Source organism: Hippopotamus amphibius, chromosome 15, assembly GCF_030028045.1.
Source record: "Hippopotamus amphibius kiboko isolate mHipAmp2 chromosome 15, mHipAmp2.hap2, whole genome shotgun sequence".
Taxonomy (NCBI): Eukaryota; Metazoa; Chordata; class Mammalia; order Artiodactyla; family Hippopotamidae; genus Hippopotamus; species Hippopotamus amphibius.
The window spans coordinates 63,560,486-63,567,437 of NC_080200.1; positions in this window are offsets into that span (position 1 = coordinate 63,560,486).

The window sequence follows — 6,952 nt, forward strand, 5'->3', positions numbered from 1 at the left end:
ATTCTGCTGACAAATCTGATCATGGAGGTGATGGGATAGGATGGTAGGGCATGATGCAGATTGGAAGCATACTGTGAGGGTCAAGGTATTTGTGGGCAACAAAGGAGTTTAGATCTCAATGGATCAGTAACTGAAGTTTTCCAGCAAAGGAGGAGCACAGTTTGATTTTGATGGAAGGTGGATTTGCCACACGTAGGAAGAGGGCCCAGACAGGGAGGCACTGGTGGCAATAGACTAAGGCAGTGACTCAGTGAGAGAAGTGAGAACTATATCCAGGTCACATTCCAGAGTGGTCCTTGAATGGACTCACGGGGTTTGTTTCCGTGGAAATAAAGAGGAAAAGGATGGAATACAAAGGCAGCATCCTTGTTGAGGCCCCTGGTGATACAGATACTGACTGTGGGAGAGACCAGGGAAAGGTCACATGGGGAGGACAGGTGTGGGGCACCGGGCTTCCTGTGATGCTTCTTTCCAGCACATCCCATCTTTCAGGCAAAGGTGCAGCCCATCAAAAGCCCTGACTGTGTTCCCTGCATGATTGCACAGCTGCCCTGACTCTGCTTTCAGGGACCAAATTCCTTGCCCTGACCTTGTAGGCTTCACACTAAGGATGCCCAGTCCCCAGCAGCATAAGCCAGTAGGGAAGAGGGATCTGGAAGGAGGCAGTGCTGGGCCAAGAGGAGGTAGAGTGCAGAAATGCAGGAAGGAAAGTGGTGGCTGCAGAACACCCGCAGGGCATGCGATATTTGGAGGAGGTGCAGCAGCTGACTGCTCCAGGAAGGGCCACGGGGGCAGGGCGGGCGGGCCAAGCTTCTTCTGGATTGGAGTTCAACCCCAGGGCAGGTTTGCAATCCAGGTGTATCTGGGGGTCTTCAGGGAGGTCCCACCTGCCTTTTCAAACAAGTCCTCTGCAGTAACTATTGGGGGTCTGAGGTTTACAAAAAGGTTTTAATAAATCATAATTTTTAAAATTAGCATACATAATTGTGAACATGTTAAGAAGGAAGCATTGCATAGGAGCAGGAAAGCCACGTCGGTGGGGCAGAAATATAATTTTCTATGTTTTACCTCTTCCTACCTCTTCACAGCATCTGTAAGGTGAGACCTGACTCCTGGACTTTTTCTCATCAATTTCTGATTTGTGCTCCATATATCATCCTCTGTTCCTTTCATGAGTTCATAAGAAAGCATATAAAACCAGGCTTCCTTAGGCACAATTTCCTCCAACAAGGTGGTTGGGGACAGTTTTAATAAAACATTCATTCAGCTCAGTGAGCTGCTCCTGGCACAGTCAGCATGTCCGGGGACAGATGTTAAAGACCTTAAGGAAGGTCTTACCTTTGTGTTGTAATTCTGGTTCTAAAATTGTGCAGGAAAATAAATACCTACTTTCTTCTTGCCAATATTACCCAACAGAAAATAAGCTTTCTATCCCGATACTCAGGAAGGTCTTCCCGAAATAACACTTTGATTAAAGCTCAAGTCCTCTTACCTGGACCAGACCTCAATGTTGGCTTAAATCACCTGAACAGATAGTCCCTAGATCTGACCCTGCCCTGACCCTTCAACATTTCCCTGCCCTTTGTCTCTGTCACTGAAGGCCACAGTTTGCAAGACACCAGAGGGATGGGGAAAAAATTGTTCTAAGCTAACTATAGAGCTGTAATTTATTGAGTCAGTAGCAAATCTCAGGTGCCCTACTGGGCACTTCCCATTATTTATTTTTTTTTTTTTCACGACAGTTCTGCAAAGTGTTGGATTGGCCAAAAAGTTCATTCGGTATGTCTGTAAGATGCTACGGAAAAACCCAAATGAACTTTCTGGCCAACCCAATAGATACCGTTAGACCCATTTTTAAGAATAGAAACTGGATGTGGAGAACGTGGACTTGCCAAAGAGACAGCCAGGGCCGGCTGAGCCAGGCTACGCACCAGGCTCTCTCGACATCTTCCCTTGGGTCCCCCCTGCAGGATCCTACCTCCAAACTGTGCCCTCGGAGGGTAAATAATGAGGAGCTGGAGGGTGGCAGGAACGTGGTCAGTGTCCCATGAGATGCTGCTGTGGCCTTGTGATTTTTTAATCATTTATAACTAATTATGTTGTTAACTATTTCCCCTCCGCCTGACGGTTGGTGCCGTGAAGGCAGAGACAGCGTGTGCCTTCCTGCCATTGTATTTCCAATGCATAGCAGAGTACCTGGCCCATAATAGGTGCTCAGTAAATGTGGATATCTCTTTTAGGAAGAGTACTGTTGAGTGGAATGTCTATCATAAAAGATACCAAGTCGGCTGACTTTCCTGTCTTGCACCAGCTTATGTTCACTTCCTATAATTCACCAGCGCCAGCCCTGCTGTCTGCTCTACCCCAGAGCCATCCCTCCCATCTCTGCTTCAGTCCTGTGCTTCCCATTGTGAGGCATTTCCTTGTCCTCTGGAGGACCTCCTCCGTTCACGGTCTGTCTCACAGCTGCTCCCAAATTACTTACACGGCTGCTGCCCTGTGGTTGTCTGTTCTGTGTTCTGTGTCCAACTCTGTTTACCTGAAGGCCACCCACTTCTTTGCCATGCATGAGAAGCTAAGGACATGCAATCAGTGGTGTACTTGTAAACTGGATCTCTGGACAAAGAAATAGAAAAAACGAGAGGTAGAAAGAGTTGACTTTTACTGTTTTCCTGTTTCTGGGGTGTAAATACTCCCCCTATACTCAGTCTCAAGCCACCAACATGACATCACTGAGCCCAAGTTGCACAGAAAGAGATGCATGAGGTTGGCTCTTGGGCAGCCACATGGGATACCCTCATCACACTACTGCATGCAGCCCGGGGACCACAGTTTCCCTCATTATCGTCCTGAAATTTCCAAAGGAGCATCCTTTGAGGAGGTCGCCAGCAATGCAGCCACACCCTACAGGCTGTGTCAGTTTCATCTCATTGGGAAGGGAGAGTTTAATTGCAGCAGATGAAAAAAGAATTTAGAGTCTATTTGCTAAAAATGACTTTCCCCAAAAGCCTTCACTGCAGCCTCCTCGTCTGTGCTGTGCGGCTCCTAACGGTGCACCCCTTTCCTTTTTCTTCAGGGTTGTTCTCCCGCGTGGTTTTCATTTAAGCCTCCTCAGAGGAAACTTCCACAGCTTCCAGGAAACTGCACCCATCACGTGATCCTCTCCCCTTTTAACCCCCACTGACTCCTGCCCCCAGCCCCTCATCAGAGGGGTTCTCTTATCTGGAGAACAGCCCACGGGTACCGCAGGACCTTTCAAGCCACTCTGACAATCCCAGGAGGGTGTACACCGGTCCCTATGAGCTCTCCCACCCACGCAGTGGCAGGTACGCCTTCTTGTTTTGCTCTGTGTCCAGAAGGTAATTGCTGGGTAGGACAAACACATTATCTGTGGATAGACTCAGATACCTAGTGAGAAAGCAGACCATGGCCAGGAAAAGCAGCATCGCCCCTAGAGGTCCCAGAGGGGCTGGGTGGCCCTGTGTCTCAGGGCTAAGATTCATCAGGAGAGCAGGTGGCCTTATTATTCCTCCTTCTCTTTCACCTCCTACCACGTAGACCTCCTGGGAAAACACCATCACCATGATCCTCTGAAAACCAGTCTCTTCATCTGTCTGTTACAACAGACAATGTCAACTTTAGAAGGTAAAATTTAGGAATGTTAATTCAGGATTCAGATTTAAGCTTGCGTAAGCTTACCATTTTATTAGTTTTTCCAAAAAAATATGTTATTTAAAAATTTGTCAATATTACTGGGAAATATGGCTCTATTCTCTAAGGAAAAGGAGAGTACATCATGCAAAAAGGCCATGAAAACGGCCGTTTAACTTCCCAAAACAACTTGTAACAATGACTCAGTTGCTAATCATGGTTTCATTTGCCTGAAGGTTATGCCATTTGCAGGAAGTTGAATCTTATCCCTTTTCAAAGGACTTGTCTGCAGAAGATATTTCTAACAGGACATTTTGGAGAGCTGATTACACAGTTACACTGGGAGAAGGCATACATGGTTAAATTACATAAGTATAACAGTTTCAGTGGTCATTTGACTCTGTTTTTGTAGGAAAATGATATGGTTCAATTTTACATCTTTTCCTTACGTGTGTTTATTAGGCTCTTAAATTTGTTCTTTAAAATTTGGGCTTCCTAAGAATTTCTCACCTTCCATAACACGTGCCCTATAAAGGAGATTATGTATCCCTTGTGGCTTCTTCAGGTTACAGGTACCAGCAATTATTGTCATTTAATTGAATAATTATGTGCACCTTTTCTCAAGTGCTCTGTGGTTTCCTCTCCTTAAGCAGCCAGACTAATGAGGCACTTGGCCATTTGAGATCAGTTATTGTAAGGAGCATTCACTCACCTTGGTTTGTGTCAGCTCTCACATTTGGGTAGGATATGGAGTCCTCTTGGTGGGAGGCTCTGTAAAGTCCTTGGCTAGATTTATTTAAGGCATTAAAGCAACGTGTGTGAGGCTAGTTTTTTTTTTTTCCCTCAGAGCTGGTCTCTTACCTTCCTCCCACTTCTCCTTAATGTCAGGAGTAAGGAAGTATAGGCTTAGAGCTGGCCCTGGTCCCTCTTTCACCTCTGATGTCTGCAGCTCTCCCTGAGGTCCCAGCAGCCTCCCTCACTACAGCAGTGTCTTACTCCTTCAGCTCCGCTGAGCCAAGAGGGCTTAAAACAAATAAAATCGTCTCAGAGAATGGGATGATTGGCTAACGTGTCCTTCCTACTGTACAAATCTGAGGCGGTAAGTAGTGATAAATTCTGGGATTTCAGGTGTCGGGTGAATTGAGAGATTTTTTTTTTTTCATGGAAAAAAAATAGCAACCACACTGGCAGCTGCCAACACCAAGTGTAAATTCAACTCAACTCACGAAGACTCTCTCTCATCTCTCTCTCTCTCGTTCATTCTTGAAATCTCTCTTTCTTCACACCCCTTTACTCCCAGTTCTCACTCCCAACGCAGCATATATTTACTGACTCACCGGGTCATATGAGGGAAAGTAAAACAACAAAATCTTGTGTTCAGCCCAGTCGACAGTGTGGACAGTCAGCTCAAGGCAGCCTGACTTGGAACCTTGCTCATCAAGTGTCTTCCCGCTCAGGAGCAATCCTGTTCTCTTCCCTGCCTCTCCCTGGGTGCCTTCTTTCCTTCCCCATTTCTCTCAGCTCCTTTCCGAGGTTCCCTCTATATGGAATCACTTGGGCAAGAAGTTAGCTTTTTCATATTTAGTGGGAGGAGAAAGAAACCTCATCTCCATCTTCATCTGTTTGCAAAATCTCAGAACCCCTTGCCTGGGAGCATCTATGTTCTGTCTTTGGGATGTTGTTTTAAATGTGCCTCTTATAAAATATGCGTGTGGCTCTGGCATCTTGGGCAGGAAATGATTCCATTTTCACAGAAGCCTTGAGATATTTCTTACATTCTGCCTGGATTGTGGTATTTACCACGTATTTACAATAATAGTGAAGGAAGCAGCCCTTCATCCAGATTATGCTGGTGGTTCATTAAGAGATCTTTTAATTAATCAAATAATCTACCTTTTTTTTGTTTCCAACTAAAATGCTCACAGCTGAAATGTGATTCCCCTATATTCTCCTAAAGTAAAATAGAAAACATTGCATCTCCAAAAGGAACTTCATGTTCTTTTCTTGAAATTTGCAAACTGTGTAAAGCCATGCAAAGCTGTCTTCTTTCTAATAAGGGGGTTAACCTCGGCTTCAGGAAGGAGTCCTTTAGTCGCTCTGTGTTATTTTCCTGGTGTTGCTTAACTAACTAACAACAACTTAGTGGCTCAATGTAATACCCATGGAGTAGCTCACTGTTCTGTAGGTTAGAGGTCTCACATGGAGGGTAATGAAAATAAGTAACAGAAACCACAGTTTAATTGAGGAATTGTAATCTCTCACTGCAACATGATCCTAAACTTCAGACATTTTAGGAACAAAAACTCACGGTGATCAGAGGTCCCCACGGCCATTGCTGTTATTATTTTTAAGACCAAGCTGGCTTCACGCCGTGGGTCTCTGAATCATTTACTTATCAAGCAAATGAGACTAACACTAGTTACTTAAGGTATTTAGAATCCTGCGAGGTAGATAAAAATTGATTTGAAATATCTCAAATATGAAACATGCTTGACATCAGGCAGTGGGTTTGGTTTGCCTTGCTTTCATCCTGGTGTGCATTGTCTGGTGGCAGCCGGGTGGCTCTGTTCTAAGCTCGCTCCCTCTCTGCCTCTAGCCTAAAGCAGCGGTGATTAGGGTGTGGTCTTGGGACCAGCCACCCTGTCTCCTGGAGAACTTGGTAGCAATGCAGCTTCTCCAGCCCCATCTGTTGACTCAGGGACAGTGGCGAGGAAACCAAAACCATGGTTTGACCAGCCCTCCAGGTAATTCTGATGCTCACCCAAGCTTGAGGACAACTGGTCTACAACCACAAGTCATTGGGTGCAGGTACTCTTGCTCCTCCTTCTAGAACTAACACCTTCTATGAGGTGCAGCCTTATTAACCCGTGTAAAGTCCATAATTGATCCTAGTCACGCACATCAAATATGGCACGTCCCTAAAGTCAGTGCGCACACCTGAGTGCAGTGTTCCTGGTGTGTGCAGGTATTTGCCAAGCATTGGGATCTGATGCTGGCAGACAGTTCTGATACCGCAATAGGTGAAATGAATGCAGCCTGAATTCTGACAAACTGCCCCTGAAATTTGGTAGCAATGGGCTACTTGTCTTAGCGTTTTGTTTTTTATGATTACGTAGACTGCTCTTCTAAGCTTTGACCCTCTTCACTAAAACTGTCTCCCTTGCTCAGTAGATAAGAAATCTCTAACTTACAAGCCAAAGATGCCTTCAGTGCAGCCACCTTCTAGCCACTTATGATCCCCAGGGACTCAAACTTCTCAAACTCCCCCGGCCCTCCCAGCTCGGACACCTGTCTGCCTCAT